Consider the following 25640-nt stretch of genomic DNA (forward strand, 5'->3'; position numbering starts at 1 on the left):
AATACCCATTTTTCAACGTGTGGCGATCCACCGAGAACGAACTCTTGTCCTCAGAAACTGAGTCCCAAACAGGGCGAATTCGTGGGGGTGAGGGTCCCGATGTGTTCAGAGTGTGTGCTCCAGACACTGCGAACACGGGTGCGGGCTGGGCAGGGGTCTGCGTGCTCTTTACTGCCTCTCTTACCACTGTTGTCTGAAAGAATTTTTAAAACGCCACCTGGGTTGGTAAAATATGATGCTCATTTAATATAATGCGAAACCGGCTCGTTCCGCTGAGGGGAATTTTTTTTTCCCCCTACAACTAACGTAATTTTCAAAGAGCAACTTCTTTTTGTTCCATTTTCCTTCAAAACTATGCTGGGCACAAACTAACAACATTTTATCATTCTTATTCTGAAATAAGATTTGGCAGGTAAATGAGTCCTAAAACATGCCAAATGTCCAGCAATCTACTGTTCAGAGATTCCTTATGCCACCTTTGTAACTGTGTAGCAACGGTAATCCCTTAATTAAGTATACAAATGAACAGTTCACCAACCCATCTAGTGGTTTCACTGGAGTGGGAGAAGGGAGATGGTTACCGTGACATCATTGTTATTATTTAAACTGCTAGGGGAGAATATAATTGTTAATAAAAGCCTTCTTCTCCACGCCCCTGAAGGTTCCCTCCCCCCTGGCATTTTATGACGTGCCATTCACGATGAATGTAAGTAGAATTATGTCGATCCTGGGAGCCTACTCTATAACTATAATGTCGCACAGGTCAGCAAGGAAATGCAGAAAAAAATTACTCTATTTAGGGGAAGTTGTTTGAGAAAATATGTATTTACGAGTTTGGAGTATCGGTGTTAAAACTTTGTCTCTTTATGAATGTGTGTGTGTGTGTATATGTGTGTGTACAGAGGGAGTTCTATAAACGGGTTGTGTGCATCCGTTTTAGAATCCTCGTGTTTGTACATTAAAAAGCTGCCATGTAATCATTCCATGGGGCTGGTTTAATGCATTTAACAGAGAACTAATGGGTAGTCTATGTTGAAAAGCATGGTCCTATTTTTTAATCCCATCACGTATTGAAGCGGTTTTGTGAGAGTCTGTGCCTTTCACCTTTATCCATCGTGGATGCTCTTGTTCGAGAAATCCATTCCAACCTCTTTTGGTTCCTGATCATTGCTAAAACGCTTCCACTTCTTTCTCTGCAACTATTCTTTATTTTTGACCTATTTTCGTCAGTCTTAACAATAATGATAAACAATCCTTGCTGCATTGAAACTCAGTTGAAATGATCCGGGGAACCCCTGCCTTGGTCCTTGCTGCAAACTGTAATCTCAAATACTGAATATGGTCGGACTTGGACGTGGGATCCAAGCTGCAGGAGACCGAAGCTACTTTTTCGTTACCTTCTTTCTAGCCTGGAGCTCGCGCGCTATGTGTGTGTCGCGCTACACACACACACACACACACACACACACACGCACACACACACACACGCACACACACACCCTCCTCGGTAAAAACAAGATGAGGTGAGGTGGGGGGGTGTTCCAATGTGAACAGAGACGCAGGGCTCGGGCGGAGGGAGCCTGGGCAGTGGGGAAACTGGCGGCGTGAGCAGCACGGGGACCATGGGCTATGACTAAGGTGGGCGCCCCGCGGCCAGGACTAGGACGCGCGGAAGCTGCAAGAGCCTCCGGCGCTTGTCTGAGATGCAGAAGTGGATAACCGGGCTCCCGGGAATAAAATCAAAGTTCCGTGGAGCTTGGAGCTCTTAGACAGCCACGCTTGTCCGAGCTGAGAGCCCTCCGTGGCTCGAGCTCGCTCGTGGAGCGGCCTCCAGAGCTCGATCTGCTCGGGTAGAAGCCCATGAAGGGGGTCCCGCGGCGCTAGCTTTTGTACGGCCCCGCCTTGGACAGCCGCTAGCTGACGCACAGGCTCCCCCGGGACGCTGGGGGCGTCGCACCGCAGCTGGGTGGGGAGCAATTTATTCCTCGCCGTCCCATCCCAGCCTATCTTTGGTTACTCCACCCTACCCCTCCCATCCCTCCTCCTCCTCCTTCTTCTTCTCCTCCTCCTCCTCCTCCTCTTCCTCCTCCTTCTCTACCAACGCCCGCTCTACCTTCTGATTCTCCACCTCTTCTTCATCCTCCATCCCCCTTTTACTTCTCTCTCCCCCTCTCTCCTCCCTCCCGCCTCCTTTCTCCCTCTCCCCCTCCCTCTCTCCTCTGAATAAGCAAGCTTTTGCCTCTAAAAGTCACAAGTAATCCTCGTGTGTGACAGAGAGAGAGAGAGAGAGAGAGAGAGAGAGAGAGAGAGAGAGAGAGAACGAGCTGGCCTAGAGGAGCAGAAGGCAGGAGGGGAAATCTGGCACAGCGGCTGGGAGAGGAAACTTGATGCTTCTGGGCCACCATTTGCCAGGGCCTCGCTCAAGGTAAGTACACAGGGTGCCCGCGGAGTCCGTACCTGTCAGGGTCCAGCCCCCGCCCATAGCCGAGAGATGGGTACCTTTACCTGGGCTATTCAAATAATGATCAAAATGGTACCGGGATGGGGTGCGGGTGAGGGAGTGCTCCAGCCGGAGGGCCCGGGGCCCAGAGGGTGATGTGTGCCTGCAAGCTTGGACCCCGGGGTCTTGCCCCTGGGCACTTTGTGCCTCCTGCCGAGGTTCCGAGCAACTGCGGGGGCTCCGACTATCGGATTTCCCTTCCTAAGTCACCCGTTCGACAGCTCCCTCCTTTACACACCCGCGTGCAAATGAGCCGCTGCTCTGTCATGAAGTGAGAATATGAGCCTCCCTCAAACCCTAGAAAAGGAAAGTTTGGTAAGGCGGGGGCTGCGCAGACCTGCTGTTCTCTGGAACCTAAACCGGGAACCCTAGACTTGCGCAGAAAATTAATAGTTTTCCATTTTTCTTTTAAAAAAATTACCTTGAACGAAAAATTGTGTGTATTCAAAAAAAGTATTGGATTACCATGTCTGATCAGCTGCTGATGACCTACCAATAAGCGTTTTAGACACACACGCACATTCACGCGTGCGCGCGCGCGCACACACACACACACCCCAGGGGCTATGTGCAGTGAGGAAGGCCGTCATAAGTAACCAAGAATTCAGAGGGAGTCGCGAGGGTTTTTAAGTGTGTAAAGGCTGTGTACGTGTCCTCCTTGTTACAGAGAGCAGAGGGAGGGGGCAGAGGGAGTGCGCGTCAGCTCGGCGTTTTCGCTGTGCCTGTGTGTTTCGCGTGTTGTCAGCTGGCTCTGGTTTCTAAGCGCTGAGTGCTGCCAGGGGCGGGGGCCAGCATCCACCATCCACCTCGGCACCCTAGTGGTGAAACAGGACTCATTTGTTTGGTGCAGAGCGGTGACGACCTAGAAGAGACTGGAGTGTGGTTAGGTCGGCCCCCTGCCATCCATTACACCTGCGGCAGATGGCTCAAGTGGTAGAATGGTTTTGTTTGCCGAGATCAAGAAAGGAGGAGGGGGAAGCTAGAGGCTCTCCCCACTCAAAATAAGTACCATAAAGAGCCAAAGAAATGAAAGAAGCCATATTCGAAGGAAGCAATAATGTTGCTGCCTTCCAGGAGTGAACCTGGACACGTTAGTGACCTTGGCACCTAGCCCGAATTGATAACGACTGAATTTTAGAACTAACATTTTTCAAATGTATTTTTAATAAAGTGCCCACTCCTCCCTACACACACACACACACACACACACACACACACCACACAACCTATCTCCAGCCAGATGCACACAGGTGTTCTTGGAGCTCTACACCCTGAAGCCAAACGTCAGTAAGATCCTGCGGATTTCCAGATGAAGGAAGCCTCTTCTCTCCCCCCACTTTATTCAGTCGGCCTGCTAGCTTCCACACACAAGTCCCCTCTCTCCAGACAACCACCTGGCTGGAATTTAGCTAGGTTTCAGATGTATCCATCTCATTTTCACATGCAATAATGTGCCTTTCTGATCAATCTTCACATCCTTGCATCCATTCCTTCCTCCCTGCTACTCAAGAAGCAAGAAAGGAGGACACACACCCTCCCAGGCAGTCCAGAGGAAAGGCAGGCGTGACAAAGAACACAGACACAGTCTAATGACAATTTAGCCTGTCTTCTATTCCTTAATTTTCTTGTTAAATAAGAGGAACGAAAAGAAAAATATATTGAAGGAGACCTAAACAGAAAGCCTTGTAAGCCTTGTCTCCTCCCTTACTTCACACAGTCATCACGATAACACCCATACACAAATTACATGTATGAATATGCTTATTCACATTTCGTGTGAAATAAAAAATTATTTTGCTGGCCTAATTTTCTGTTCTAAACAGTAAACATTCCTTCTACTAGAGTTTAATACACTAATACTTTGGGGGTGACTACTATGCAGAGAAATTCCACAATTTTTGAAACATAAATTCTATTTTTCTATCTTCTTTAATGTCAAATCAACATTTTTTTAGTTAGTAAAACTGAAGAATATCAAACAATGAGAGTCGTTTCTAGCTAAGATTTTGGAGTCACAAGTAAAGCTACATCCTAAAAAGCCAAAAGGAAAGGGGGAAAAAAATCAACCCTTGCACTTATCAAGGTGCTTTCAATACCCAAAGACACCTCTGAACTGAGTTTGCTTGATGGGTGCTTGCTGTGTGCCCAGTGCAATTTTTAAATAAATATTTTCCTGTCCTATGAATGTTTCCATTTTACAAGGAGAAAGCTGACTTTGAAATGCAGTGGGAAACAAGATTTGTCAAGAAAAAATGCCAGTAGGATATAGCCCTATTTTATTCATTATTAATAATGCAGGTTTATTCATACATCATATAAACTGCTGAGAGTCTCTTCTTCGATGTGAATTCCTATATTATCAGGACGCAGTCAAATCCACTTGTAAGAAAATTTAAAAAGAAAAATAAATACTTGCAGAACAGAGTTGAAGAGCAGGTTTCCTGGGCCTTTTAGTGATTTCTTTTAAAGAGTGAGAGAGAGGGGGACCTGATCTAAAACTCTTGGCTTTAGAGACACGAAAAGCTTCCAATTTTATTTAAATAAAACGAAATTAGCAAACTTTTGTGATTGTAGAGAACGAAGACAAAAATTTAGTCCTAATAAGGTCTCCCACCTTGCAGGCAAAATCTTTTAGATCATAGTTCCAACCAGTATATAAAGCTAAGAAAAATAATTTCCAAAATGAACTCTTGAAATTTGAATGGAACAAAAACTGTTTTTAATTCTGAGGTTTGTTATTAAGCAACATTTTACATAGAAATCTTAAGGAATGTATTTAGCTCAGATACCCCAGTGTTTCAAGGAAAGGGAATATGTTTTACTCTTTGAGCAGGTTAGTATCAGAATCACACTCAGTCAGGTTTCTTAGGCCCAAGGGAACCTCAGAACCTGAAAAGGGGAAAAGAAGGCATCTTGGGGAGTAATGGAAGCTGAGGTTCCCCGGCCCTCTACCCGCTGCTGGGACCAACATCATATCTCCTTCCCATATGAAATGGCTGTATGCTATTACAGAAAAGACTGGTTAAGAGAAAGTGAATCTGGAATACATGAATTGCTTTTTTGCCATCCCCAACCTTGCTGAGTTTTCATCAGACCTGCCACGCCTTCACAACCTCTCTTACCTTCCCCAACAGAAGCCAACTACGGAAGTCATGTCGCAGAAGATATATATACGTATATGTATGTACACATGTGTATGTGTGTGTGTATATATGTACACACACATATGCATATACTTTATGTATATATATGCTTTAAACATATATATTTATATATATATATATAAAAAAAACTGTAGGTCTCAAAAATATCACCAGCAGCCCAAATTTGCCTTTATTTCAGGAGTAATTAAGAAGATTATAATTCTTAAAGAAGAGCTACCAAATTTCACTCCCTAGCGGCAGTCTCAGGGCGCACTAAAGGTGCCCGAAACTGGCTAGCAGTAGGGCTCGGCCGGTTCGCGTGCCCGGCGCCAACCGCTCCCTGTGAGTCTGTGTCCTTGACTCACTCATTTCCCGGCTTAAGGGAGGATAATGAACTCCTTTCTTTTCCTAATTTGTAAAGATATCTTCTTTAGTCAGTGCTGAACTGGGGATGGCGGTGAAGAGGCCTGGGTCATGAACCTGAGGAGGTCAAGGCTCTGACCTCTGCTTGGGTCTCTCTCATAAAACCAAGGGACGGTGGGTAACTGCGTCTACGGGTTTCTCCGGTTTCCCAGAAAAATGGGCATGCGTGTGTGCCTGTGTGTTCAGTTCCATCCTACAGCCCTCCAAGAAGTCTCCAGAAAGCGTGGCTTTGTCTTCTCCAGGGCGGACGAATCCTAGAGCACTCCGCAGAGCCTTGGGTGCAGTTTCCGGCGGGCTCCTAAGTCCACTGAGCCGGGCACCCTGGCCCAGGGTAGCCCTGACGGCCCAGGGTAGCCCTGACGGCCCAGGCGCGGTACCCATACGGCCAGTAGGTGTCGCTGTTCCCCTGCCGGCGGGAGCCAGGAGCCCCGCGCGGGCCCCCAGAGCCACTCAGCCTTCCGCTCCCGGCAGGTTCGCAGACCCACCCGAGCTCCCGAGAGAGGGCCGCTCTACCCGCCCCCGCCCCGGGACCGTGCCCGTGCTCACCTGGCCACCACCGTAGCGACACTGCCGGCCTAAGGAACTACCTTCGGGGAGAGAAAGGAGAGACGGGTCTGTTGGGGCGAAACCTGGGCCCCGACGGAAGCGGCTCCAAGCCGGCTTCTCTCGTGGTTCCCAACTCTCCCTCCTTTCTCTTCACGTGCCATGGGCGGCGGTGGGGCACTGAGGACCTCCTGGTAAAATCCGAAAAGGGGAGCTTCTACCGGGGTTCCATATGGGCTTTACGAATAAACAAGAGGTTGAAAATCCCAGCTTCGTGGGAGCTAGCTACAGAAAGAGTGGATTGGTTTCAATATTCTCGCCTCAAAAAAAAAAAAAAAAAAAAAAAGGAAAAAGAAGAAGAAGAAAAAGAAAAGAAAGAAACCTAGGCCTGGCTACATGCATGGGCTACATACCACCTTGTACACACATATGAACGCAGAAATGCCGGGTAACCGCGATCGCCGTCCCCTCCCCAGGCCCAGGAAGGAGCCAGTATTTGGAATGTAGTTGTCTTCCCCAAAAGCGTTGCTTGCCAAATATTATTTCCTCTTGGAAAACCTAGCCGTTTGCGAATCTGGAATCTGCATTGAAATGCTAGGTATTCAGAATTCTGCGCCCTTCTCTGGCGTCCTGCGGCTCCCTGCCTTCGGCCTCAGTGTGCCGCGAAAGAGATTATTAATCAGAGGCATTCTTTTTGTATGTGTTTCAAAAGAAGGGCATTTGGCTTATGAATACCGAAAGGGACATTTACAATGGGCACATCCTATAGGTGACTGGAGATTTTAGTATCATTCTGGTTGTTTTGTACAGGGAAATCACTGCTCTGATTTGAGGATAGGGAGAGGGAGGCTGTGTTGAATAGGCTAAATCCAGAACCAGGTGTTATTCAGAGTTAGTTTGCAAAACGGAACTGGCTATGTGTTTAAATTAACGTCTAAAATCATATCTTCAGTCAAAATGGGGCGACATTTTGCAGTAAATTTTTTTAAAGATTCACATATTATCTATAAAATTTGGGTTAAAGGAATAAATTTGTGAAGAAGAAAAACATAACAAAATTTGAAACGGGAAGAAAAAAATTTTTCACTTAAAGTCCAAAATATTTCGGAACACCTCTTGTTCCTGGCCCTGGGCTCACCATTTCAGAGGGCATGGTTGGAAAACTGTCGAGTCGTTAAGGCAAGCCGTAATTTTTACCGTGAGGTAGCCAAGATCATCTTTAAATGTCATATACTTTTCGCTATGTTTCATAAAATGAGCTTCTTTCTGTTAAGTCCTATATCTGTTACACAATTCTAAATATTTCTGATTGAGACGGCAAATTAATCATTCGGTGACGTGGTGGCGAGGGGAGAAACACGTGTCTCATTGGAGGTTGTGAAGTTCAGTGAGGTGGTATTTTTAGCTTGAAAGGTCCAAATTCAGATATTTGGGTATTTCTCCCCCTCCCACCGTTTCCCCACCCCGTCCCCATTTTACTCTCTCTTTAACTCAACCCTTTGGGTTCCCTGTCTCCTTTTTCTCTCCCTTTCTCGCTTCTGTCTTCTCTCTCCCCTTTATAGCGCCTCTCCCCTTTTCTCTCTCTTCTTTTCCTCTTCTCTTCTCTCTCCTCTTATTTATTGTCTGATTCCATGTCAAGTTAATATAAAAGTAGCAACTGGAACGCCCAGTACCCTTAGTAGACCCTCTCTCCACCGTGCTCAGGGCACTTTGGGGAGGTGTCTGTCGCTGCCAGGTTACCGGCCAGAGTGGTGGCTCTTGGTGCAGGGCATGCTGCTCTCGGAGGAGTTGGGGTCTGCGCGGGGTTGCGGGGCTTATTCAAATACCTCCCGCTGCTGCTGTGATTCGCAGGGACTCGGCCTCCATATGGTAATGCGGGGCGGGGGGTTGGGGGAGGCGCAGAAGGGAGGGGAGGGGAGGATGGGGGTGAGGGCGGGGTGGGAGGGGGCTCCGGCACTGCGCTCTCGGCTGCCGGGCTGGGACAGAGCACCCGGACCCGCGGCGGCAGCGGCAGCGGCAGCGACGCTACCTACCCTCTTCCCCAACACCCACCGAGCCAGCGAACCACCGAGCCACGGGCCCTCGGGGTAAGCCACAGCGCGCACACGGCAGCGACGGTGACGGTTCACACGCTTCGGGTTACTACCATGCGCCAATAAGGGAGATTAGAAACAGAAAAGGAGATTACAGAGAGATCAGAGATAAGAGGTGTACCTCTCTGTGTTCCTTGTCACACAGCGCGCGCGCGCACATACACACGCATCTGTACACACATGCATGCTCAGACAGCCGTACACGCACGCGTTCCTTGCTACTGCCATCTAAATATATGCACCGACAGTCTATGCCCTGCAACGTGGCCGATGTGTTTGTCCTGATCCTACATAAACGCAGGCAGGTATGTGCGAGAGTCCAGGCAGGAACAAACAGCCACGCGCAATTTAACTGCAGCCAAACTCAAAGAGACCTTGAGCCTGCCGAATTGTTTCACTCAGCTAGGTACCCCCCAGAAACCGGCTATTCTGCAATCAGTTGTGGAATCCTGCAATTATTCATAAAATGTGCTGAAAATGTATTTTAGGAAACGTAGTCTTGCTATATATGGCAAGGTAAAGGCGAACCTGAAGGATGAGTGTGTTTCCGCTTTTTAATGTTATACGTGTAGCCATCTGACCACTTTTTATTGGGTGACATATCATATGAGCACTTTGGTGTAGGCTTGGAAAAACTACAGCCAGAGGTAAGGCTGGAAATGCCATAAGAGTTAAGGGAGCTGAAAATGGATGCTGGATAGTCCAGCATGAAAGATGGCATACGGCTTTAGGTTTGAAATCGGGGGAAATACATGTGTATATTTATACATGAAGGCCATTGGGGAAGGTTGAGTCTTGGCCTGAGTATCTGTGCAGGTAAGCCATTCATAAGAAAACTAATTATCTGTGCATGTACTTGGATTATTTAATTGAATAAGCTGCATGTGTGCATATTTGCTGTTCTTTGAGGGTTTGCAATTATAGATTGAGTCTTTTTTCAATGATAGCTTTGGGGGAATTAAAAGGTGGAATATATATATTATATTATATATAACTATATATACTATATATAATTTGGAATATATATTATATATATACTCCAAAAGCCATCATGCTGCATAGCTATATTGCCAAGAAAGAGAATCCCATCCTATAAACAAGATTACCATTGCTTGAAATCTAAACTCAAGGCCTGTATATTTTAAGGCACATCAACTGGTTTAATATAGCCAATTGTTTTGTGTATTTTTTTCATTTCAAAGTCAGGAATCAAGGATGCTTTTCAGTCAAGATAATGTGCCTTGTTTCCAGACATATTAAGATAAAAAGGAAACTCAGTAAATTTTGAATGCAGCCGATAAGGTACAACATACAACATGGTTGAAAATGTCTTCCTTGAAGAAGGCTGTCCATTGCTGTGTCTACCCATTTTACAATATATATATATTTTTCAATAAGAAATGCTAGAAAGCAATAGGGCGGGGATGCCGCACCTCTCAGGCAATCAGCACAAAAATTCTTTAGAAATCTTTGGAATCACTTCACTTATACACAGATTATCTCGAAACCACTGGCCCTGAACTGTGTTTCTGCTAATTGAAGTTAATTAGACAATCAAACTTTGAGCCTTGAGCGATGGGTATTACAGCCCATCAAGGTATGTCAAGAAAGAAAAAAAAAAAAATGTGTCTTTTCTTTTATGACCAAACCAGGAGGTTATACAGCTGGCATTGCATACATGACAGATGTGCATATTTGTAACCTTAAACAAACAGAAGCAGGGAGGTAACTGTTTATATTATCTAGCAAGAGACAGCAGCAGACACTCGCCAAAAAAGACAGAAAGGGACAAGAGAGACAGATAGACATAATAAAATAACAACACACACACAAAAAAAAAAAGAGGGAAAGGGAACCAATAAAACGACAAAACCTGAAATTTTCGCGAATTAAAAAAATGCAAATATACCTTTACATATGCATCAGTATTAAAAATAATACACGCTGGAACCAACAGGAGCGAGAGCAAGAAGCAGAGGAGGAGGTGGAGGAGAAGGAGGAGGAGGAGAGGTGGAGGAGGAGGAGGAGGAGGAGGAGGAGGAGGAGGAGGAGGAGGAGGAGGAGGAAAGAATGGAGGCGCCGCGGAGCCCTGATTATGCATGGGCTGGAGCTGCCTCCTCTAACCTGTTCTTCTCCGAGCCGGGCAGCCGGCGGTCCTCAGCCGCCCACAGAACAGGAGCCGAAACAACCGTTCTCGAAGGCTACAGCGTTTATTTTTCTCTTTTGGGGGGTTTTGGCGGTTGTTTCAGGGGCTCGCCAACTGGCCCCTTTAATTAAAAGCTTCAATAAAAGGCGATCGCGCCAGGAATGCACCCGCTCCTCTTCGCGCAGGATTTGCATATTTTTTTAATGCCCTAATTTCCTTGATGTATGTAAATGTAGCCGGACGTAGAGGGAGACAGGGAGCTGACGTCAATGGACGTGACCTCGCAGCTAAACCTTGAACGTGAAGCCGGGATGGGGGAAAACACGGAGCGGCAGCCGGCGGAACCCGAGAGCGCGGGCGGCGGCGGCAGTAGCCTAGCCGAGGCCGGAGGTGCCAAAGGGGCCAGTGCCGGCCCCGGGGGAGGACAAGCCACCGCCTTCTTTCTGCACCGCGCGGCTTTCAGACTCGCCAGCCTTCCGGCTGCACACGCAGACTCTTGTCCTGAGCTGCCAGCCCCACCAAACACACGTTCTTTTGCTTCCCTCAGAAAAGCAACACTCCCCAAAACAACAAACCAAAACCAACAGATTAAGCAAATGTTTTAGACCAATGCTCGGGTAACTTATCAGAAAGAAGACTGACCACGGAACATATATATTTTTTTGGCTTCTCTCCACAAGAAGAGGAGGGGGAGACCACAGACAACAGCAAATCACTCCTAAAACAAGATAACTACAAGTGCTCCCTGTAGGGAGAGGTAAATCGCCCAGCCGACAGGTGAAGGCTTCTGGTTTCGGTACTTATTTACCTGTGCACTCATTACGCGCAGCGGCTTCATTAACAGCAGGGTGATGAGCGCGCGTTTTAAAGTGATGGGAGTGCCGTGGGGTGTGTGTGTGTGTATGTGTGTGTGTGTGTGTGTGTGTGTTGGGAGGTGCTTGCGCTAGTGAGCACCGAGGTAGGCGCTCTGAGCAGAGAGAGATCAGTCTTTCCATAGCCACGTCTGGGACTTATCTGCGGAGCCATCTAGGCCAGCGCTCCTAGGTTGGGGTTCGAGTTCACCCCTTTAAAAAGGCCAGCAAAGGCTTCCCCTGAACAGCCAGGTGCTTCCCATCGCATTGTTTGCGGAAGGAGGCTTGAGGTGTAAGCCATTCGGTAGCCGCCGCCTTGCCGGATTTGGCCTGGTGTTTCTCACTTAGAACTCTGCGGCCTCAGCGCGGAGGTAGTGCCTCCCTGAGACGCTGCCGAGGCCTTCTCATTCCCCTCCTTCCGCCCACGGCAGCCCTGCGCGCCGGCGTGTGCGTGCCCGCGCACGGGGCCGCTGGCACCTCCCTGTACACATCCGCCCCCTCTTCTGCTCGCCACCTTCTCTCGGGCAGCTAAGAAATGGTCCTGGGCTGCTTCTGGGCCGGAGGGCAGAGCTGCGAGGAGACAAGAAAGCGCCGGTGGCTGCGGTGGCGGCTCCTCCGCTCTGCCCTCGGCTGCCAAGTCTGCCGTTTCATCGTTCCACCTTGCAGCCCCAGCTTTGTTTTCCTGACATGCTCGTGGCCATTGGGCCCCACGCCTGCGAGGGGAGTGTGTGCGTGTGCGCGGGGGGCGGGCGCGCGCGGCGGGTGGGGGCTCTCCCGCCAAGGACACGCATGGCTGTCTGTCCTCCGGCTGCACTTGGCGGGAAAGCTAGGGGCCGCCGGCGGCGCTGAGCGCCAGCGGCTCTCATTACCGCCTACCTGCTCCCCCCGGGCCGTATTTACATACGGGCCACTCGTCTGAATTTTTACGGCACTCTTCCCCCTCCCGTACCCGGTCGCACGCGCGCAGGCTCGGAACTACCACCCGGGCACGCAGATACCCGCGCCCACGATGCAGCCAGCCCCAGGCGCGCAAACAGGCCCACAGAGGCAGACGGCACTCTGCGGGACGGATTCCTGCACCGCCTCCCCGCAATCCCGTGCCCACACCCCTGACAGCCTCCCCGCTTGTGTTGCAGGAAGCCCACCTTACCCTCGAAGCCCCCACCCTTCTCTGTCGTCTGCACACTTCTACCCCCACCCTCCCACATCTCTCCGTCTCTCCCTGGAAGACAGGCGCGCGGAGGCGCGCGCGCGCGCGCGCGCACACACACACACACACACACACACACATACACATACACGCTTTTTCTTCCTCCTCAAATAGATAACCCCTATGGCGCGTCCCTGGTACCTTTAGAATAGCTCTAGAGTTTAGAGAATAAAAATCTTGAGAATGCATTTCTTGTCTTTAGCCAAACGCATTTAACAACCACGATACAAACAGGGGAAGGAGTGAAGAAGGGGGACTTGAACCAAAAGACCTTTAAAAAAAAAAAAGTATGCGAGTCAAAAGGTCATTCTCCAAGTTTGTAAATAAAATTGCAAAGGGAGTCCTTAAGAAAGGAGAGGAAAGAAGGGGAAGAAGGTTAGGAAGACTCAAGTTACATAAAACGGTTCTTTGGAAAAACGACAGGGAGATTCTTTATTTAAAAAAAAAAAGAATCTTAAGAAACCAAGAGAGAAAAAAACTGGAGGAAAAAAGAAAAAGAGAAGAAAAGGATGTTTAAAAAACGCAAAAGAAGTTTCCAAAGAAATGTGTGCTTTGCATCCTACAATAGGAAAATGTAGCCATTGCCTTCCTTCAGACGAGACATTTCTAATTTGTTCCGTCTGTCAGGAGGGGACTGTGAGAGGTTTGGGTGCAAATTCATTATCTCTGGCAACGCAGAACGTAGTGTGGGGACTGAAAAAGACCGTGGCAATGGATGAACAATAGGGCTTCAGTTCATCAGTAACAAAAGCAGTGGGGAAATTGGTTGAGTTTCAGAGCACGTCCTCCTCGGCAGAGGGGGCTGGACTAGACCTTGGACAGCCCCCCCAAAAACTTGCCAAGCCTCGCACACACCACTTCACTCTCCACTCCGAGGCTCAGGGAGCAAGTGCCTGGCATGGGGGGGAAAAGTTGGCTTTTTTTTTTTTCCTCCTTGGTCTTTTGCTCCCTTCTCCCTCTCCCCAGAAGGGAAGACCCATTTAAACTATTTTAGACGCAATCAACCAAGAATCACCATGTGGAATTGAGCGGCAGTTTTAAATGTGCTGAGCAGAGGAGAGGAATGATGAGAAAAACATTTTTTTTTTTTTTTTTTTTTTTTTGGGAGACGCCGAAAGGAGCCTGTTTGTGTGCTGCGGCCGTGCTGTGACTCTGGATCTTGTCTTTCAGCCGGCGCCTCGGTTCCTGCCCAGCTGGATTTGGGGGGCAGCATTTCCTGGCGCAGGGAGATCAAGTGAGTATCGTGGCGGCCCTCAGGCTGCAGCTCGCCGGCGGCGTGAGGCCAGCAGTGCCTGCCGCGGCCCCGCGCCCGCACTCCTCACCTCGCCCGCTAGCCGGTGCCCGCAGAGCCCCGCTGCGGGCCGCTCCGAGGGCCAGTCCGGGGCTTTGCTTCAGCTAATTGATTGTGTGCCTCGGATGTTAAACCTGTTGATCTCGTGAGTTTTCTGAGCCAGTACTGTTAATTATCCAGCGGCTTGACCCCCAATCGCAGAGAGATGCCAGGAAATCTTCGCGTTGGAAAAGGGAATTTTTGTATGTAATTTTGTGATGGTGGCGGTGGTGGTGGGGGTTTCCCTTTTAAACCTAGAGCAAAATGCACTTGTATTTTGCACTTCTGGATTCGAATTCGCATTTTGAATAATTCGCCTCCCTTTAACCGCCCCCAAAGTTGCAATTACCTGGCAAGGAAGCGAGGGTCTGATTAGATTTTGGTGGAAAACTTAGTACAGTAGCTAACTAGATCTGGTGGCTTTCCACTTCCCTTTTCTCTTTGCCTTTTGAATTTTGGGAGGTGAGAGGCCGCTTTACAGGGTTATCCCAAGTTGAGATTCATCAAGACGCAACCATCGTGGTTAGTTAATGGTACTTGGAGCGGTTCAGCTTAAGACGCTTCTGGTATCCAAACGGAGCTGGGTCTTTGCGATTTGCTTAGAGTCTAGACCCGGCTGTGGAAGGCAAGAACTCCTTTCTGTGGCCTGGAATTATCTGCAGGAACCCAGGGTGATGGGAACTCGGGCAATGTATTTGCATTAGTGTCTGCGGCGTTTTATCTTGCAAATGTACCCGCGGTGCTTGAATGGGGGACTGTCTTGAGAGGTCAGGAGAGCAGTGGAATTGATCAGAAGTTAGACCGGAGGCTCTGTCAAGTCACGGCCACGGCCGGGGGCCCCTTTGGAGCTGTGGCTGCCTTGGGCCCAGAACCGCAGAGTCGGATTCCGTTTCCTCCCTTTCTTGGTGTCCATCTCTGCCCACCACCCTCCTTTCTCCACCCTGGCACCGGTAATTAGGGCGCTGTCTCAGGAAGCGAGCTCCCACAGTCAGCGTAATTAAACCAGGGCAATACTTTCATTTTGCAAAACCGATAGCCCCACCCCTCCAGTCCAAAATAACAATAAGCATAAAAAATCATAAAAGAAAAGCAACCTATTTGGGGGAGTATTGAATTCCTAAATCTTGGATCGAGAGGGAATGGGGGAAGGGAATTTTTCAAAAATCCACCACTTTACAGCAATCAGGTTTTACATTATTCATTGATTTACTGGAGGAAAGAGCCAATCAGGAGCCATAGATATGAATGCACATCTCACCGTGCTGTGGCCTTCCAGTAAACTATTTGCATCTTTCTAATGGAGTAGATATTTATCCAGGGATTCCCATTGTTCGAAAGGCCTGGAAATTCAGTTCCTTAAACATTTAGAAAATAAGGCTGTTCCAGACTTAAAATCCTTACATGGAAAGACTCTTTTCTTTTGTATGGCAGGTTACAAGGTTCAAGTCCCTAATGTTTTTTTGAGTCCCTTTTCCTTCCAAGCTAAAAATAAAAGAAAAGAAGAAAGAAAAATTAATTTCTCAAACCCCTCCAGATTCTGCATATTTTGCATTCACATTATCATGCATGTCTCCATTTAAATGCAAATTAGCATATTTAACCCTGTGGGTGCTGAGACCCAGGATACATTGTACTGGAGTTTTATGGAATCTCTTGGCATTTTGAGGAATCATGGTAATAGCAATATTTTAAATGAAGCAATAGCTACATGACTTTATTCATATATATAAAAACTGTGATCATTTGTTTTCTGGACTGTTTTTCAGATGAGACTGCAAAGAAGCATAAATCAATAGACAATCCAACCAACCAAAGGTAATTTTGAAATTTACATTTGATAAAATCCAAGTGATGTACAAAATAGAGTATTATTTACTGGGTGGCAGGCCTGCAGTGGGTTGCATATCTCCTAATTCATGCTCTAAGGTTCTGTATGTGCAGCCTTCTCCTCTGCAGGGAGCCTTTGTATATTATGTATCAAGCATAATACAAATATAACCTATAACTGCCCATAAAAAAAAAATTTGAGATACAGAGTAAACAATAGTATACTTTTGTTAGAAAGTAAGCCAGTCAGGTACCTTGCCTGAACTATACAAATCACTGTAAATTAAATGGCTTTTATGTAGAAAATGGTAGTCTTGACTGTACTAGTGGACTGTGGTTTACATGCATTTGAATCATACAAACCAAATATTAAAAGGGGATCTCAGTGATAGGTCAATTCTTCATGTACTTTGCAGTAATCTGAATAGGATTCAGAGGTGTTCCAAATATTGGTGACAAACCTAATGCATTTGAATTTATGAACTAGCGTAATTCTGATCCAAATAATGTGGAAAACCTAACTTTTCACTTTTAACTTAAACAGAGATTGTTTACTCCCAAGTAAACCAGAATGTTTCAATTCATGTTTCAGCCATCTGGAGACCTATAAAAAGATTAGAAAACAAGCATGACAATCACGTCCTAATCTACTGGTCATTAATGGGAATTTATTAGTGAATGAGCAGGCAAACCATTTAAATTCAGTATATCCTTCAGTATGCAGATTTCAAAATGGTATTCTGCTCAGCTTAATAGCTTTTTGAAAGCAAAAATGTCTGATATAACATGTAGGTGTTAATAGTTGCTCTTAGTATGTGACAGATATTGCTAGGAATCTTTAGGGCTACACAATTGTTTCAACTTGTGTCACATCCTGTATAATAATACAGTCTTTGAAATATGTATGGTAAACTATCATATAAACTTTGGCAATATTCAAAATAATCAGATGTTCTGTGTTAAACCTTCCTGTGTAGTTTTTATTTCTGCATATCCTGAGAGATGGTAGAGAGTAAAATATTTAATTGGCTATCTGGCTAATGAACAGACTGCCTATAATCCTAATGTTGGTTCATTTTACTTATTGGGGCTCCCATGATGAGTCTATGTCATATGTGCCAGGCATGGGGACCAGGCCTAGAGTCCAGTTGATATGACTATGTGGCATTGCCCTAGAATATGCTATTTTAAGACAGTATCTTCTATAGCTTTTAATTGTAGAAGCACATCAAATGTTCAGTGTCTTGGCTTTCATGATGGGTACTTTGGTTTTTAAAAATGCATTTAGTTGCTAAGTGTGGAAATATAGCCCTGTTACTTTGCAAATTCACACAGATATGGGGGTGAGAAACGTACACAGACAAATGCATGACATCTCTTTGCTTCCACCAACCCCCACCCAGGTATATATAAAGCAAAAGGATATTCTAAAAATATCTGTCATCTGACCACATGCTTGCTTTAAGTAATACATGCCAAATCACTAATGATTCTGCATCTGTGTCTTGGAAAGCAAGGCCACAATACTCTCACTCTTCCAAGGCGGCAAAGCTCATTACTGTTTGACATAATGTCTAAAGTGAAATGTGCCTCAGTGATATGTTACATTTTTATTTAGTAGTTTATGTTGTGACCAGATAGTTCAAGAAGTAACAGTAACTTCATGGAGGTGTGTTTCTCTGAATTCGTTTTTGGTTTGCTTGTGCATTTTATGTATAACCCAATGCAACCATTTCTGGTTGTGCCTCTTGTACCGTAATTTGATAAGAAAAATAGATGAACAATTTCAAGAGCTTAGTCTTTTCTAAATAATCAGTACTGGAATGTTTACCAAAAAAGTAAATAAATAAAAAATCTTGGGAAACGCTGGCAATTATGTTACTAAATCATGTCTTTAATTGGTGTAATATTGTAGTTTAAACTCTTAATTATAGGCTTTTCCTCACTATTCTGATTTTCTTGCTAGTCTTTTTTTATAGGGTTTATATATATGTGCTCTGTATGTAATTCAGTAAGCGTGTTCACATTCATGTCTTAAATGAATAAGTCACTGAATTAATGAAAGTGTATGTTAATTCCAAAAGTGTTTTAGTTGTTGGGGAAAATAATCTATAGAAATGAGAGTATTGTGATAAACTAGTCATATGTGCAAAGAATATCAAGATTACTCTAATAGCATATATTTTAAAGAATAGCAATATGACCAAACATAACTTGAAATTTTGAAAAGCAGTTCATAAGGTTCACCCTTGGTAAATATGAATCTTATGTAGATTACCTTAGATGTTCTGTTGAGGGACATTTGAATATTACAACTACGCGTATTATGTGTTAGACATAGATTACTCATTACTAAGGAGAGAGAAGAAGAAAAAGACTCTTTGAAGTGATCATATTCACACTTTGAAAAGTTCTAAGAAAAGGAATGAGGCTAATTAATTAATAAAACAGCATTCCTCTCTAGATAGAAGAAAGGCGGGGGTGGAGAAGGGGAAGGTAGGGCAGAGTTATGCTCTTAACATGCAGGTGTTTTATATGTATTCTTCACGAGGTAACAATGCTTCTTTCATACTTTCAGAAGCAAGACTATTACATTTTCCTTTTGTATGAAAATTGGTGTTTAAAACAATAGACAAAGGCTCAGGATTTTCATTACAGCAGAGTTGTGTACAGCATTAGAAACTAATGCTGCAATGTTTATCTGTGCTGCATTCTAACGCACACACCCTACATATGCAGTCATTTTTTAAAAACCAGGATGAAGTCCACTTGCTTAAGAGCATTCAGTTTGAACTTACAGAACAAAATACGCTGCCCTATCGCCATGGTACATAGATACAAAACATGACTGAGCTGTGAAGCCATTAAAAACACACCACCAGAGCAAATTGTCAATGTAATCACACATCGACTCACTGCGTAATACAGATCTGATTCCCAGCCCCAGAAAACGATGCCCTGCTTTAAGCAATAGCAAAGTGCCTTCCATCTGTCTGCCTATGCAATCTGCCAGAAGAAAAATGCAGGCAAAGACGTTCCCCAGATCTGAAATGCTTTTATCTGTCCTTAGAGAGAGATTTCTTCCAGTCTTTGGATATTAGAACGATCTACACTAGCACGGAGGAGGTAAAAGGCCGCGGGTTGCTTTTCCAGGAGCAGTCGGTAGTGCTAGCGGAAGAGATGTTGATTGAGAAAATAGGGATTGTTGCAATGCTGCCGCTACTGCTGCTGTCGCTGCCGCTGCTCAGGCAGCAGGCGTGGGGCAGTTGGCTGATCACTGATGCATATCAATAACCATGTACTTGAGATTTCTCATGACATCATCATTACCTTGGTCTCCCGCGGTCTCGAACCTTTGACCTTGCCGGGCTGGTCCACAATTTGGCAGTGAAAGCCCCTCCAATGATGGCCCTTTTCTCCTTCTTTCAGACCGGGGGCAGCAGCAGGCCAGCAAGACGGCATCTTCTCCTTTCCAGCCTAGAAGCCCTGTGAAATCGAGGATCTTCCCCCTAAAACACATACACACAAGATATGTGCAATCAAGCTGCCACCGCTTGGTAAAAAGCTCATGGTGCCTAACCAAAAAGGATCAGGAGCAGATCCTTGAATCAGCTGTCACTTCTATAGAATGGGATGGTTTTTTTTTCCTTCCTCCTTAACCTGCGCTGGAAATTGCCGTTGGCTTTATACATCTCTATAGAGAGAGGCTAAAGAGTCTTGCGTGAGAAAGAAGCAATTTACAATGCAAATAGAGGCCTGTGAAGGGACGGATGCTGCTGCTCACTCGTAACAGCTTGCTGCACCTTAATAGCTGGTTTTATTTTCTGATATTAATAGATGAATTGTTGGCTAACGCTGCCGGAGATTACTTGCTGAAAGGAAAAAAAAAAGTTCGGAATAAACTCTGAAGGCAACAGATCTCGTTTGGATATTTTAGCCGCGCACACACACAAACAGAAACCAGGTCATATTTACATAAAAGGAGGAATCTTAAGCGCGGCAAGTATCCTGGACGACTACTCCTCGGTACTGCCAGAAAGGATCGGGACCTGGAGTCTGGCAAGAGGAAGACAGAGGCCTGTGTGGGAAGCGAGTTGTTATCTTTGGTTATCTAGCTGTATGAGTGTATTGGTCTTCATAAAGCTAGATAACCGAAAGTAAAAACTCCTTCAAGATCGCCGGGGAGCGTGTGAGAGTGAAAGACTACAACCGAGAGACAGTAAAAACCAGAAAGGTCAGGAATACTTATTGAATCTAACTTTGTTTTTGTTTTGTTTTTTTTTCCCTTATGATTAAAGGTGGGATGAGAGGAAATTAAGTGACACACATATGCTAAAATATCAAGATGCCAGATATATCTTGAGAGGGGTTGTTGCAGCTGCAAAGAAGTATATAGTGCTAATGAGTAAAGATGCATGTGCAGTTTGTTCTATTTTAAGGCAAAAGTTTATATATCAGGGATTTTTTTCTTAGAAAGCTGTTGTAGAGATATCTGGTACCTAGTTTAAAAATGATTCCATAACATGTAGACTTGGGCAGTTCCTTCCTGAGGCCCCTCCCCCTCAAAATTTGAAGATTGTGCTTGGAAATTACTTTACATGTATTTGGGCTGTATGTCAATTTGTACGAAATTAGACTTTCAGAAAAGTTTATACCGGAAGGTTAGTAATTTATATCTACTGAGGACTTAGAGCTAGCAGGAAAAATGGGGGGAAAAAAAAAAAAAAAAAAAAAAAAAAAAAAAAAAAAAAAAAAAAAAGCAAGGGCTGATTTTTATTCTTCTATTCAAAATACAAGGACAGATGCTTCTCTGTTCCAAGAGGGTTTCCTTGAGGAAGCTACTGAAGCAGAAAGACATGATGGAGACGAGATCGCCTCCCCTCTTGTCAAAGTGTTAAAAAAATGTTCTGTCTTACTCTGCGCCTAGCATTGGAAATGAAAGTGACATTTACGCCACAACCCACGTGTGCGCCTCCTCTCTTTTTGTTTAAGGATGATCAGGTCTATCCAGGAAACAGCTCTGGCATCCCAAACTGAAATAATTAGGACGTATATAGACCTGACAAAAATGGAAAGGGGGTGGGGAATCTGAGGGTCTGTCTTGCCTAATTGATTCCGCTAAACGGAATGCAGGAGATGTGAACGGCAGGACGCTCCGATTCCCACGCTCGGGGGCAAGTGATAAAGCGGGGCCGGGCAGCCTATGACAGACAGCCCTGTTGGGGGGTGGGGGTATGAAAAAAACATCAAGTGCACACACCATACTCATCTCCATCGCTTAAGAAAGTAAAGGCATTTCCCACCCACAGCCATCTGCAGCTCCCCAAATGGCAGCACCAACTGGTCTGTAGCTGCTGCATACTGTCTGCTTCTGTTAATTTTTTAACCACTGTTTAATCTGGCCATAATTAAGTTTGGCTTTCTTCGTTGTTTGAGATTTTCAGAATTCAAGGCAATCTATTAGAAAGCAGTTCCAAGAAAGTCCCATGACTGCCTGCCCCTAATGTCAAAATCTCAGTCCATGAGATTATGGCCTTGTGACCACATTTTTACTTTTGTTTTGGGTGGGCTGTATTTTAAAATACATATCTCTATATAAACAGTCATTATAATTTCATGAGGCTTTTTACCTCTTAACATGATACATCTAGGAACTTGGTCTAATTGTGCTAGTAGATATACACTAGAAGTAAAACCATAAAATCATTAACCTGCAGAAAGTTGATTATAACAATCTGATAAAAAGTTTATTTTGAAATTGTCTCAGCTAGATGGGGCGAAATAGCCATTTTAATGTAATCTAAAAATAATACTATGCCTAGCAGAAACTTTGGTGCTTTGGAGGTCCCCACTGCCGCCTTTTCATAAAAGTCCTTAAGTTTTCCATATGTCACCAAGCAAACATTTGTATAGGCATTTACACAGAAATGTAACCATTGCAATTAGAAAATATTCCAAATAGCCTGTTATCTTCCATGTGGCCTGGATTACTGACAATCCCAAATATACATTTTTTCTTTAAAAGTAGTACAATTTCCTTTGTAGCTTCAATTCCTTATATGACTTCAGACTGGAGAAGCCTGTTAAACCACTGTTAGTTTCAGTTAGAAAGTCTGAGAGACTTTATATACATAAATTCTCAATTTGGCTGCTGTACACGTGCCAAAGTTTTACTACTGTAGTGACCGTTGAGAAGACCCTTGTTTATTTACATTTGAAGCACTGTTTGTGCAAACAACCTTTCATTGTTAAGTGCCTGTATTCCTTTCATTTACTTCATGTCCAGGGGTGCTATTTACCTAGAACCATTGTCTACTACAATTAACATTTACATTACAAAGTGTGTGGTTTTCTTTTTCAAGGAGGTTCAATTAAGGCAATAAGATGTTTGCTGGAGAAACCTATTGTTTACTGAAAGCACTCAATGGAGTCAAATTACTGAAGCTTTTGCCTACATCTTGGTCTTTTATGTAAATATGTTAAATATAACATCTAAGGAAAATAAACAATATTATAATTATGTGTTTGCCATTGTCATATCAAACTTGCTTTGTATCATACTAATGTTACATAACTTATCGATCAATAAAAATACATTTCAATGTTATTATTTTCATTTTATTTTTTGCTGTTTCACTGCTCTTGGTGCAACATGTCCCAATTTTTCTTTTTTCTATTACACATCAAACTTCTGACATTTTGTTTTATTTGTGTGTGTTGAAGAGAGGTACTGTATCTGAGCATGAGTTTGAAGGGTATTGGAAATAATCTCTACATTGACCTTATAATAAGGTGATATTTCTTTGAAATCTGAAATATTCCAAAGGCATGTACATTTAAGTCAAAAGAAGTGTAAATATCAGTTAAGTAGTTCTTTGAAAGCTAGTTTTAACATTGGCAGAAACCGGATCAAGTTTATTTAGCATACCACTGCATTGTAAAACAGTTGGAGTGAAGTTGCAGGTTGCGTGAGTATGCATGTTAACTAGTGGGAACCAAGCGCAGTCTTTGTGAAAGGGGAGCAGCAGATTGCTGTGCAAGGCCAATGTTAAAAAGGCAGCTGAATTTAACACCATCTGGAAGAAAAGATCCCTTCACGACTTTCTCACACCGTCAGACAAAACTAGTGTCTCTTGTTCCGAGCCCTTGTCTATGCAACTATACAATACTGAGTCATTATACTTTTGCTGAGAGAAAATTTGAGAACACAATATGGGTAACCAGTGAATGACCAAGTTTCATTGTGCCCGCTTAAGTCGATTGAAATCTACGTCTAGAGCTATGAATGGTAGTATTGTTTTCCTCACCAGGGCTGTACTAAATGTCAGCACAGTGTAAAGAAAAACTGTAAAGAAAAGTCTGCAAATAACTTACCAAATCTCAATTATAATATTTTCCCACACTAGAACTAATATCATTGCGAGGAGCTACATTGCAGAAAATACAAAAAGAAACGAAAAGTAATAGAGAGTTCATTTAGAAGTTATTTTATCCAGAGAAACATTTTAATTTTCTGATGGGAACTTCAGTTCAGGCTTCAGGCTGGGATGAGAGGTGGAATTCATTACTGGCAAGTTCAAATTACAAAAATACTGCTTGTGCAATTAAAATAAAATAAAACAAACACCCAGTCCCACCTGAAGCTCTCTATTCTTAAATATAAATGGGCTGTACTTGGGTTTTATTACTTGAGTCCTGCATAGAATTGTTAGTGTGAATCTAGCTTAAATTTTGCTTTAAATTGTGGTACACTGCTCTTTCATTTTGCCACTGTGATTGACATTGCAAAAGAACACTATTTCCAAAAATATTTAAGAATATTCTGGCAGCTCTCTAGGTGGATTCTGGTGTCCCCAGGAATACACTTCCTTTTTATGTTATGCCCCTCCCCCTACTTTCTAACTTTTTCCCCCTCATGATGTGTGTAAATCAGTTATCTTTCGGTTTAACATTCACAAAATCTATTTAACTGTAAACAGTTAGAAAAAGGAAACAAAACAGTTCAGAAAAAGCAAATGGAATTGGTTGTGTATGTTTTACTAGGATGTCTATTTTAAATGTAATTGACTTTGCAATTTTGTTATTGTGTCACCAAGTGTCTCATAGTTCTTAACATGTAAGTGCAAAACAATGAGTAATTGCTGTTTTGCTGAATAATACATCTGAGTTGCCAGCGTCAAAGGTATTATTTTGCGTATTTCTAAACAGGAACGTTAACTGCAGGTTTTGACATCTAGAATCTTTTCATGAAATACTTAGAAATAGGGCGATAAAATGATACCTGTAAGAGTAAATATAAAGATAGAACCCATTTATTTTCTTTACCCTACTTTATTATACCAGAAAATTAACATGGAAAAGTCACTCACTAATCAAATAATAAAGGATATAGGATAAACACAGTCATACAAAACAACAAAAATGAAAATTAGATAAAGGTTTAAAAAAAAAAAAGATACAGGAAGACTTCTTCAATGTCCTTGCTGAATGTGAATGGGTATATTCACTAGTATCAATCCCTTAATGAAGTTACCATTATGCATAATAATGAGACATATGCATTATTTACATTCAAAATGGAATATTTTCCAAAGTGACTTTTCTTTAGGTCACCTTGATCGGTAAATTTTCCACCACGAGAGTTCTTTGTGTTTATTTTTAAAATTAAAACAATTTTCTTATTTGGAAAAATATAAAATTCTAATTTGATTTTGTGTAGCCTGATGAAAATTAAGAAACCACTTAAATTATAAGTAAGATATATAGATGAATACATATAAATATTTTAAGATATTTTAGCATTTTAGGAATTTTGACTTTTTAAAAATGGAGAGATGAAGCCAAAGGTTTTATTTTCCAATGTGACTAGAAAATGAATGACAGTATGTAACTGTCTTTGTATCTAGTTTTTTCCCATGAATCTATACATCTGGAAATGTCACTGTGGTTTCAGAATATCGATACCCTTTCCTCCCTAAAGTGCTACAGTTAAGTAAAACACACCATAATATGTTGCATTTAGTGGGAGCTGGGGGTGGCAGTGGTGAGATGGGCGACACAGGACAAGGTGTTCTTCAAGACTGAGAACTAATTAGAATCAGTTATTGAGTAAAAAGATATCTATAATGCTGGGTCGATTGTTTTAACATGACTACTTCGAGATAGTTAAACAGGTCCTACAGCAATGGGGCATGTAAGGTAGTTCCTCAATGTCTCTGGATTTTAATGGATGGCTTTGTTACCCTGTTCTTCTGCTCATCGGTTTCTTAGCACAACTTAAACAACCTAGTACAGAAATCAGCAGAACCCTCTATTCCTATTTGCTCAGAGAACCCATTTCACCCCTTATGGGAACTGTTCGACTTATTTGTGGAATTAATTCTAAGGTGGTGAATGGAAATGGAAAGTATATAGTTGTGATTGATGTTAAGGAATATTTATCTGCCCTCAATCAGGGCTGCGAGAGTTAGTGCACTTCCCTAGAAAGGTGATGACTATGTTTGAGGTGGGAGCATGTGGCTTTCCGCTTTTCAGCTAACTGCCAGACCACAGGGGGTAGGGCTTTTAAAAAGTG

General features: G+C 43.9%; 1 long non-coding RNA gene across 2 annotated transcripts; it reads left to right on the plus strand.

Moving 5' to 3' along the window:
- Positions 1-1813: 1813 nt before the first annotated feature.
- LOC140711486 (uncharacterized) lies at positions 1814-25124 on the plus strand. 2 transcript variants are annotated; one of them, XR_012092713.1, is made up of 4 exons: positions 1814-2425; positions 14080-14143; positions 16006-16054; positions 19496-25124. It is a non-coding gene; the product is annotated as an uncharacterized lncRNA (long non-coding RNA). The 2 variants fall into 2 exon arrangements; XR_012092712.1 differs by lacking the exon at positions 1814-2425 and having other exon boundaries at positions 12519-14143.
- Positions 25125-25640: the final 516 nt, after the last annotated feature.

The sequence above is a fragment of the Chlorocebus sabaeus genome, chromosome 4, assembly GCF_047675955.1.
Source record: "Chlorocebus sabaeus isolate Y175 chromosome 4, mChlSab1.0.hap1, whole genome shotgun sequence".
NCBI classification, from domain to species: domain Eukaryota; kingdom Metazoa; phylum Chordata; class Mammalia; order Primates; family Cercopithecidae; genus Chlorocebus; species Chlorocebus sabaeus.